The sequence below is a fragment of the Rousettus aegyptiacus genome, unplaced genomic scaffold (assembly GCF_014176215.1).
Source record: "Rousettus aegyptiacus isolate mRouAeg1 unplaced genomic scaffold, mRouAeg1.p scaffold_m13_p_9, whole genome shotgun sequence".
Classification (NCBI taxonomy): Eukaryota; Metazoa; Chordata; class Mammalia; order Chiroptera; family Pteropodidae; genus Rousettus; species Rousettus aegyptiacus.
The window spans coordinates 54631527-54642887 of record NW_023416312.1 but is presented as its reverse complement, the minus strand read 5'-3'; the positions used below and the strand labels follow the sequence as shown (position 1 = coordinate 54642887).

The 11361-nt window shown below is 36.5% G+C and overlaps 1 pseudogene; it reads left to right on the top strand.

Moving 5' to 3' along the window:
* The first annotated feature begins 9283 nt into the window (after nt 1-9283).
* Nucleotides 9284-9405, top strand: LOC118608463 (annotated as a pseudogene).
* The last annotated feature ends 1956 nt before the right edge of the window (nt 9406-11361 follow it).

Genomic DNA, 11361 nt, shown 5'->3' with positions numbered 1-11361 from the left:
GTCACTTTAATAGAAATTTTGAAGTCCTTGAATGCTAGTAGCTTTTCCATATTTTCCTAATGAGCATTCTTATTTATGTGAGAGAGGAAGAGAAAAAGAATTTGTGTACGGGAACCGATTTCAAGTGCAGATAAAACATGGTTAGTAAAAAATGAAAATAAATATTAATTATGAGATGTTTAAATTTTTTCACCTTTTGCTCATATGTATATAAATAATAAATTTTTATAACTATACATGCATATTTTAACTTAATATTGCAAGTTCTTTGCTTTGCTTTGTGAAATATATAGATTCCTGAAAGTTCATCATAAAATGTAGTGCAAAGAGCCCTAGACATGAAGTCAGCAGTCTGGAGGTCTTGGCTTTATATCTGTTAGGGTTGGGTTTGCTGTGTGGCTGCTGACAAACATTTGAACACTTACTGCCCTGATCCTCCTGTAAAATGAGTCATGCTAGGGCAGAACAAAGGTCTTTAGGTTTGGCTGGGATCAGAAATCTGCCTGGCAGAAAGGACAGAGGTGCTAGGATTACCAGGAAGTTCTTATAAAAGGGATAATCCTTGACCTATCTAATTCAAAGAGGATTTGTGGAGAGGGTCAGAAAACTGGGTAAGGGAAACTACTTGGAAAAGAATTAGTTGAAACTTTTTAGAAAGGGAGAGGAAAGATAATGACTTTTCTTCTGACACTATACTTATTTATATCAACAATGCTAAACCTACTAAAAACTCTAGTTTTATCTAAAATTTCATTTTTTCATTTAAAAACCTGTCCAGATTTTCATCATGTACTCATTCTTATAAACTATCACTTCTATGCAGACAACGCTCAAAATTGATCCAAATCATAACTTTTATTTTGAACTACAGAATGGCATTCTTATCTGCCTGTGGATTATCTTGACTCGGGTGCTTATATGCACCACACACTCAGTTTCATTAAAGAAGTTGTCGTCTGCATCAAACTTTCAACTACAGTTTCTTTGCTTAATATCTCAAATATGTAACCACAGAGTTAGTTTAGATTTTTAAAAATCCGCTGCTCAATGATTTGTCAAATTCTGTGTGATCAAATACTACGTCTCTTCCTCTTATTTCCATCCTTTCCTTCCCATTCCTCTTGCATCCATCTTATTTCGGTCCCTTATTACATATTGTGTGGATTATAGTAAGTCTCCTCTCTGTTCCCATCCTTTCACCTGTCTCTAATCCATTTTCCACAGCCCTGGGGAGTAATCTGAAACACACATCTGATCACAGCACTCCTCTGGTTACTCCCCTTCAATGAGCTCCTATTGTCTACTAGTTAAAGTATAGTACAACGAGGCTTTTCATGATCTGGCTCCCATCAGCCTCATATTTCACCACTTTGCTGCAAATATGTTTCAGCCATACTAAGGTACTTGTAGTTCCTCTAATCACCCATGTCATCTCTTGCTTACATATGTTGTTCCTTCTTCTTGGAATACCTTTCCTGCCTTCTTATGTATTTTTTCTGCTTTATGAATTCTTATCAGACCTTCAAGATTTAGCTTAAGGATCATATCTTCCAGGAAGCTTTCCTGAATATACCTCTTTGTGTTTGCATGGATCCCTTGATGTTAAGCTTTTATAACACATTCTATTACAGTTGTTGATTAACTTCTCGGTATCCTTCACTACACTGTAAACTCCTTGAGGACAAGGATTTTGTCTCATTTATCTCTGTATTACCAAAGCTAAGAGAGTACTTGCACAGGTAAATACAAGTTCATTAAATGAATAAATCAATAGAAACTTCATCATTAAAATTCTGACCCGTAGACCACCAGGCAGAAATTGGAACATATGTAACCCAGAGATGAAGGTTTAGGTTAGGGAATCGAAGTAATTTACTAGAATCAAAGTATCAGGCAAGACAAGGTAGTAAGAAACACAATGTGATCATGATTAAGGCCCATGAGATGAGATTAATATGCTAGGAACATAGAACAAAAGCCAAAATCATAAACCAGTGTGAAAATTTAATCTGAGCAAGATTAAGACTGTGATGACCAAAACACAGAAAACAATGCAAGGAGGCTATTGTTGGTAAATCAGTCAAGGCCCTCAGGCTTTGGTGAGAAGCTTTAAGTAATAGACCCCCTCTTGAGTGGTAATATTCAAAAGATATATTAGGCCTGGTTTCTGGGCCTCACATATGACAAGAATTGGGTTAGATAGAAAATCTTAGTGACTCTGAGTTAAATCTAGGGAGTTGGCAGATGCAAATGGATGCTATACTGGGTTAACCACATTTGCATTCAGCATAGCTATGTGAGAATCAGACCAAAGTGTTCCTATTTGTGAAAGCTGAGCATGACACAACATGTGGTTAAAAAAAAAAATCAAAATTGTCACGTTACATTGGCCATTAAAAGGCTTTTATTAATGGTAATTTTCATGGTTAATAAAGCAATTAAGTACCCCCAAGATGTGACCTTATCATACACTTTACATTTTAATTTTAATATATAAATCAATATAAATTGATTTAATTAAGGAAGCTGCATAGTTCTTCCACAACATGACTCACTTTGCTTTTGTAAATAATTCAACTGCCAAGAATTTTGCTATGAGTAGTGTGACTTTTATGAATCTTAAATGATTTTTTTAATGATTGTGGACTGATTCCATATTAAGTATAGATAAAAACACACTGAAATGTGTTTTTCAGGTCTGAAACTTTTTCATTATGCTCTTTGTTACATTTTTTCCACTAGGCATGCTTTCAGGCAATCACATTAGCCTAATTAACTTTCTGTTGCTCCAAAAAGGCTGTTTTTCTTTTGCAAAAACAATAGCTCTTCTACTCTGGAAAGATATAGTAACAATAAAATGTGTAAATAAAGTTAACTGAGTAATTTTTGAAGGGCATTTATGACAGCTTTTGGAAAATACCAATATAGTCTGTCAAATTGCAGTAAAATTATTTGGACTCATCTGTCATACTATTTTATTCATCATGTTTTACACTCTACCTAGAGTATATGCTCTTCGAAGGCAAGATTATACTTGATTTACTGTGCATCACAACTCTTGACACAGTTGGTACTCAATAAATACTATGTAAATGAATGTGGCTTTACATGACAATTTTGGGGCTGCAATGAAGACTAACAATTCACACTTATTTAACATTCTTCACATTCCACCTCTGCAATATTTATAACCTATTCTCCTTCCTCTAACTCTTTAAGTATTAATGCCCAAATGGAAATTTATATGACCTAAGGCTAAAACTATCAAATTTTAATTAAATCTTAGTCATCCATTACAGTGGGTAATTTTCTAAAAATCTTTATTTTATACAGTGTGTTTTTACTGGGCGCAAAAATATATAATTAATATGCATCATATAATTTGAAATACTAAATATTTTTAAACAAAATATTATGCTTCCCTTTTAGAACTTCTTTATTAGAAGCACGGAGTTTATATCTGGGAAAAAAATGGGTCAACTGGTGAATTCATGGGCTTGAAAATGAAAACAACCTTGAGGAATTATCCAAGATATTTCTTGGACACCCACCATAATCTCTTTGAACAGTTCAGACTGTAAAAGTGGAAAATTCTCCAGTAAACTAGTCACAAAGACAAGACAGGGAGCGATATCTTCAAGCGCCGGCTCCCAAAAGAAAAATAATATTGCCGCCAGGATGCAGATAACAGAACTGTCTACCAGGCCCTGTTTGCTATAAGATTTCAGAGTCCCCCAGAAACAACATTTTTGTACCAGACGATAACAGCCAACTTCTGCTTAATCTGCTTAATGTATAACTAGGGTGTAGTTCTAGGAGATGTCCTGTGCAAGGATGTGCTAATGGCTAACTTCTGCTTCTGTAAACCTGCTTGCTTATTTGATGTGGTTTTAGGCTTTATAAGCTACCTCCTCTGGAAGCTTAGGGCTGATTCTCTAGTGGGGAGAATCAGTCGCCAGCCAGCCGGCTAATAAAGGCTCATAATTAATCTCAATTGGCTCCGTGGGTATTAGATTTGAACACACCACAACAAGACCAATTTGTATTAATATTATTTTGAAAGATTTCCCCTACTGAGCAAGTTCCTTTGGTAACCTAGTCTAAAGTTTACCAGTTCTTTATGTGTCACATAAAATCTTCTGAGAAAATGCCAACTTGTTTTCTCTTTTCTATCTTCGATGAAGACAGGAAAAAAATTGCCAGGAACCTTTTTAAAGCACTTTGTGTCATTGATGGAAACATTAAAATTATTCTATGATTTTTTGGCTTTTGTCAACTTACTTTCACTGGCATTCTATAACTCTATGCTTTTGATTTTTCTGTCCCCACTACTTAGAATACTATCTTCTGGTCTTCGAATTTATCGTTCACCGTGTTTTGATTTATTCTAAAGTGTTTATTGGCATTTGTAGTCACTGCTTGAAATAAAAAATTAAAAAAAAGAGATAAACCCTAAGTCTGCCCTTGATGAAGAGTTTGTAATCTAATACATCAACATTAAATAACATAAGGCAAGGACTGACGAACTACAATCCATGGAAAAAATCCAGCCTGCCTCCATTGTAATAAAGTGTTATTGGAACATAGTTGAGCTCACTAATTTACATATTGTCTATAGCTACTTATATCTACAACGGCAGAGTATAGGAGTTGTGATTGAAACTGTCTGACCGACTGTTAAGGGTAGAAAATTTTCAAATGATCAACTTCTGCTTCCATCTTAATGTTAAACAGGATGTAGTTCTAGGAGCTATTCTGTGCAAAGATATGTTAATGTTAAGGGTGTAGTTATCCTGTGTAAAGATATGTTAATGGCCATCCTCTGCTTCTGTAAACCTGCTTGCTTGCTAGAGGGGGTTTTGGGGCTTTTTAAGCTATCCCTTCTAGCCGCTCAGGACTATCTCTTCTAACCCTGCGTGGTAGAGAGTCAGTAGCTGGCGGGATAATAAAGGCTCACAATTCATCTAATTGGCTCCGTGGGTCTTAGGTTTGATCGCGCCACAACCCTACGAAGCTTAAAATATTTAGTATCTGACCTTTACACAAAAAAAGCTTGCTGACCCTTGGTTTAATGATTAAGAATTAACTGAGTGGTCAAGATTTAGTAGGTACAAGAAAGAAGTGGTAGAGGCCTGCACTAGAATAGTGCTTCTCAATCTGTGCAAGGAAGGATGTTTTTTTTTTATTTATTTTATCCCCCAAGTCTATCATGGACCAATACTTTTTGAAATCACAATAAAAATAAATCACTAGAAAGATGAAACAAAGACATACAAACTACAATCCCCAAATTTTTAGTTTTAGATTCAACCGATATAAAATTATTATTATTTTTTAAAATTATTTTGTCAAATTGCAATAAAAGATGCTAATTGCTTGCTCTTAGTTTTGGCACTTATCTCACTATGTACCCATAACAAATAGTTTATATAAGGGCACCAGTTCAAGGATCATACTTTGAATACTCCTAATAGCAGGATTTTTAAGGTATGTAGCTTATCCCAGAATAAATCTGATTTTAAACAATGTAGATTATAGGGTACCTACCACTGAGTAGAAAATGCTGGTACTAGTGGAGTTATAAACATGTGAAATCTATTGGCTAGAAGCACCTGCTCTCTCTCCACATGAATAGTGCCTTGTGTTAAGGAACAGAAATATTCGAGTCCAGGGCCCAAGCTTCCCTCTCCCCAGGAAGGTGCTCTTTGGACAAAGCCAGCTTTAGTTTTTGAGATTTGTTGTTGTCGTCGTTGTTGTTTGCTCAATTCTTCCTTTCCTTAGAGACATAAATAATTCAAAAAGGATGCAGTCAAGTGTTGAGAGCCTGTGAGTCATTCTAACCTTAAAAGGTGACTTTGCATATTTCTGTTCTGATCTATTTGTTAATTTTCCTCATTCATGACCAAATTCTTGTGGTAGAGGTTGAGGTTGCCTAGAGATATTAGACTGTAGACTGCAGGTAAGTGGAAGAAGAATGCATAGGGTGCTATAACTGGGAGGATTTCATGGACAAGATGAGATTAATATGACTACCTATGGTTAGGAATTGTACAGAAAAGTATTCCTGAAGAGAAAATTAAGGCATGCTGCTTAAGCCATTCTAGCTGGACCAGAGAATTATCACTGAGATATGGTGAGTGAGTTAAGGTGAGAAGAACAGATTTATCCTGTGAGCAATGAGAAGCCATTACAAGTTTTTCGTAAGGGATAGGTCATCCTTTTTCAAAATCCAGCTAAATTCCCACTTGCTGAAAGCTATACTTAAAGTTATGTTGTATAAGACTTGATAACATTCTGTTTTCTGTACGTGCACTTAGTTTTCCTTACTAGACCATGAGCTCTTATGGACAGGAAATCTCTTGGCAATGTTATGGGTGGACAATTTTCCAGTAAGCCAGTATTAAATATTTACTTCTGATTCTGTTAACCAGGGTGTGGTAATCTGATCAAGGAGATGCTGTTAACCAGGGTAATCTGATCAAGGAGATGCTAACAGCCAACTGTTAACCAGGGTGTGGTGATCTGCTCAGGAATGTGCTGGTGGCTATATAAACTGCCTCTTCTGGGACCTCTGGGCTAATCTCTTCTAACCCTGCCTAGTAGAGAGTCAGTCACCAGCCGGCTAATAAAGGCTCACAATTCATCTCAATTGGCTCCATGGGTCTTGGATTTGATCACACCACAACAGCTTGTCCTGGAGTAGGCAGTTCTTACTGAATTAGGTGGAAAGCATTCCTTAACTCATTGCAGTCTTATAGGTTGGTCTTTTAATTAGTATCATATATTCTCTCTCTGGAATATTCAATCTGAACCTTGTAGGATTGTAAACTATGGTTAGAAAGTTACCTAATAGTTTCTAGATAATATACTCTAGTTCATACAAGCCAATGCCATGTCTTTTTTAAAAATAGAAATACATGTTTATCTAAAGTTTATACAATCTTGAAACCTTGGTGGGGGATTTAGATATTTGTTGTGAAACGCAGTCTCTGGAAACATACCACAAAATACTCTCTGTGGAAAATATGTTATGAAAGGCTGGCATTCTGTAGAAGTAGATTCCCTGTGAGCTTTACAACACGATTTGCAGTTGTTTTTTAGCTTGTCTTGTGGAACAATCCTGTCGCATCTCAGTGGTTTCTCTTAGTTGCCAAGCTTGAGCTGTAATCAGAAAATCTTGTGGTAGCTCAATTTCTGGTGGGTCGCTTTTAAATTTGGAGTAGAATAAATAATCTACCAAGGACTTTCTCTCCTTTAATGAGGAAAAGTAATGGAAATCAAGTTCTTATAGTTTTCTGTGTCAAAAGTGCCTGACTTTTCTATTCTTTCATCCCCAATCCTGTGTTGAGTGAGCCTCCTCAGTATGCTCACAGTACCCTGTGATTATTCTTTTAAAGCACTTACTACATTGTATTGATATTATGGGCATATGTGTCTATTTGTTATACTTTGTGTAAGCTTTTGTCATGGCAGGGACTGATTTTCAGTCACCAATGGTTAGTGGAGTGTCTGACTCATGGTATCCTGTTAGTCAATATTTGTTGAATTGAACTAAGACAAATAATATAATGATAATAGGTATCGTTGAGTGCAATTACTTTGTACCAAGCATTGCTTTAAGGACTTTATAAGTATTAATTCATTTACCCTTCCCTACAATTCTATTCAAATTACACAAATCAGAAAAATAACAATGAAGCTAAGAATCAGATATGTTCAAGGTTATGAAGCTGGTGAGGCAGGAACCCATAACTCCAGAACTTTACTATGCTATATAAATGTCAGGTGAAAGAAATGTTTTGTCTTCTAATGAAATTGCCTGTACAAAAAAAGCTAATCAACTAAAGATGTATTCTGATTGGCCAAGAGGAGGAGTTTCTTCCTTTCTCTTGGAATTTAGCAATTCTTTTCCATTCCAATGTATTACTTTTTAATATGATTGTTTCACTTTTGAAAATATTTGTGAGGTTGGCTTCTTTTGGATTGAATCTTAATAGCAGATAAATGGAATTAACATGGGTTTTATAGTTGAAGATCTTGCACCTTTTTAATTGAACAATACGTGAGAACAGGTGGAATCTTGAAATTTCAATATGCGTGGTCTAATAAAAATAATATTTTAAAATTACTTGAGCTTTTACTTTTATTTTATTTTATTTTTACTAAGCAAAAAACTTTATTAACCTTTGTTTCAAACTTTATTCCCAGGCTTCTACAACTTAATTAGCTGCACAGAATGATCGTGTATAAGCAAAAACTGAAAAGAACTGCAGTGTTCAAGGGACTTGGCCTTAAAAGTGTTAGAGATAGAGATTTTATCAGATCCATGGACAAAATTTTAAAAAGCGGTCATAATATAAAATAGCAACTCCCAGTAACTTTTTCGAGTTTTATCTTCTTCGAAAGTTGACTCAATTCATCTTACTTTAATCTTGGAAGCCTTATCACAATTCTCCACAAAATCTGGAACTTCATTCATCATCATCCTCCAGTAAAAAGTGATACTTTTCCAACCACACATTGTTTGGGCAGAGGTTCAGCTAATCTCCTTAAACTAGTAGTCAGACTGTCTGTACCAAGCTGGTTTTGTTTGTTCATTGATTTTGTTCTTTAGACTCCACGTATAAGTGGGATCATATGATATTTGTCTTTCTCTGTATGACTTATTTCACTTGCATGTTGTCGCAAATGGCAAGATTTCATTCTTTTTTATCACTGAGTAATATTCCTATATATATACCACTTCTTTATCCAATCATCCAATCATCCATTGATGGACATCCATGTAGCCTCCATATCTTGACTATTGTAAATAATACTGCAATGAACATATGGATTCTCATGTTCCTTTGAAGTACTATTTTGGGTTTCTTCAGATAAATACCTAGAAGTGGTTCTACTGTTGTAGCCGCCAGTCCCCAAAAGACACGCGGACCACCAGAACTCAGTGAGTGAGTTATAGGAAACACTCTTTATTCAGCCAGCTGGGTCTGCCAGAGGTACACAGACCCCAAATTAAGCAGCCCCGAAATGTAAAGGTACAGGGTTTTTAAGCCCAAAATCCCATTCTTCATTCTGTCTAAACACAAAGGGCTATCTTTCTTCTATTCACTACCTGTCAACTCACAGGTCAGGTGCATAAGCAGGGTTACAGAAGCAGAAAGCTTGTTTAGAATGTTATGTTCCTATGGGTAATAGCCTATGTTCCCATGGACATAGCCATGTTCTCATGGACACAGCCAAGGCAGTAATTTTCCTGCAAATAATAAATTTCTAGCAGTCATTTTTCAGCCATTACACTACCCTGAACGAACCCAATCCCGTCTGATCTCGGAAGCTAAGCAGGGTTGGGCCTGGTTAGTACTTGGATGGGAGACCACCTAGGAAGACCAGGTGCTATAGCCATAAAAAAATTTTAAAAAATAGAGATTGTAAGCTGACAAGGTCCTTGCAATCTGTGAGGTCAACCAAAGGTTGGCTTGACCAAAAAAATAAAAAATAAAAAATAAATACCCAGAAGTGGGAAAAATGGGTCCTTCTTTTTCTCTTGTTATAGCCTTTGTTTTAAACTCTATTTTGTCTGGTATAAGTATTGCTACTCCAGCTTTTTGTTGTTGTTGTGTATTTGTTTCCATTTTCATAAAATATCTTTTCCATCCCTTTACTTTCAGTCTATATGTGTCTTTCGATCTGAATTGAGTCTCTTGTAGGCAGCATATGTAAGAGTCTTGTCTTCTTATCTATTCAGCCACCTTATCTTTTGATTGGAGCATTTAATCCATATATATATTAAAGTAATTGTTGATATATGTAGTTATTCCCATTTTATTATCCATATCTTTTATGTTTGTTTTTCTTTTTTTCTTCCTCTTCTAAAAGAAGTTCCTCCAACATTTCCTGTGATACTGGTTTGGTGGTGATGAACTCTTTCAGCTTTTTCTTGTCTGGGAAGCTCTTTATCTGTCCTTTGATTCTAAATGATAGCTTTGTGGGCAGAGTAATCTTGGGTGTAGGTCCTTTCTTTTCTGCACTTTGAATATTTCTTGCCAATCTCTTCTGGCCTGCAAAATTTTCATTGAGAAATCGGCTGACAGTTTTATGAGTTCCTTTGTTGGTAACTAAGTGTTTTTCTCTTGCCGCTTTTAGGATTCTTTGTCTGCAACCTTTGGCATTTTAATTATGATGTGTCTTGGTGTGGGACTCTTTGGGATAATCTTGTTTGAGACTCTCTGGACTTCCTGGGTTTCCATGTCCATTTCCTTCACCAGGTTAGGGAAGTTTTTGGTCATTATTTCTTCAAATGGATTTTCAATTCCTTATTCTCTCTCTTCTCCTTTTGTTAACTACCAATTTGTACTTCTTAACTCAGTCCCCTTTTTCACCCTGCCCCTGTGATGTGAATGTTGTTACATTTGATGTTGTTCAGATTGGTTCTTTTTTTTTTTACGTTTTCTTCCAGGTCACTGATTTCATCCTCTGCTTCTTCTAACCTGCTATTGATTCCTTTTAGTGTATTCTTCATTTCAATTATTGTATTATTCATTTTTGACTAGTTCTTTTTTGTAGTTTCTATGTTTGTTTCTATGCTTACAATCTCTTTGTTGAAGTTCTCACTAAGTTCCTCGGGCATCCTTATAACTAGTGTTTTGGATTCTGTATCTGGTAGATTGCTTGCTTCAATTTTGTTTAGTTCTTTTTCTGGTGTTTTCTCTTGTTCTTTCATTTGGGTCACATTTTTTTACCTCCTCATTATGGCCATCTCTCTGTGTTCCTTTCTATGTATTAGGTAGATCTGTTACTTCTCTCATTCTTAACAGGATGGCCTTTTGTAGTAGGTGTCTTGTGGGACCTAGTGGTGCAGTATCCCTTATGAGCTGGGTGTTTCATCTGTGTTCCTTGTGTGGGCTCTGTGTACCCTCCTATTGCAGTTGAGCCTTGATTGCTGTTGGCACATCATTGGGTGGGATTGACCCTCAGGCTTGCTAGTTGTGAGGATTAGCCAGAACAACAGCATAAGAGCTGCTGGCCAGGGTCTGACCCTCAGTGTGGGATTCACTCCAGTGAACTCTGTTGTCTGCCGAGACCACTCCTTGGGTGTGCTGCTTGTAGGACTAATTGGGTGGTGCTCTGTTGTTGTTTGAAGCTGGTCACTGGCTGTGTTGATTCTGAGGCATCTTGGGAGTGGCTCCAGTGCAGGTCAAGGTAAGTTGTTGTCCATGACTGGCCCAGGGCTACCTGGTAGGAATTATGAAGCAATCCCTGGTTGGTAGCTTCCTTTGCTAGACCTAGGGTGTGCGGGAAAGGCCATGCTACAAATCAAGGTCAGCTGCCACCAATACTGAGCTTGGGGCAACTCAGCAA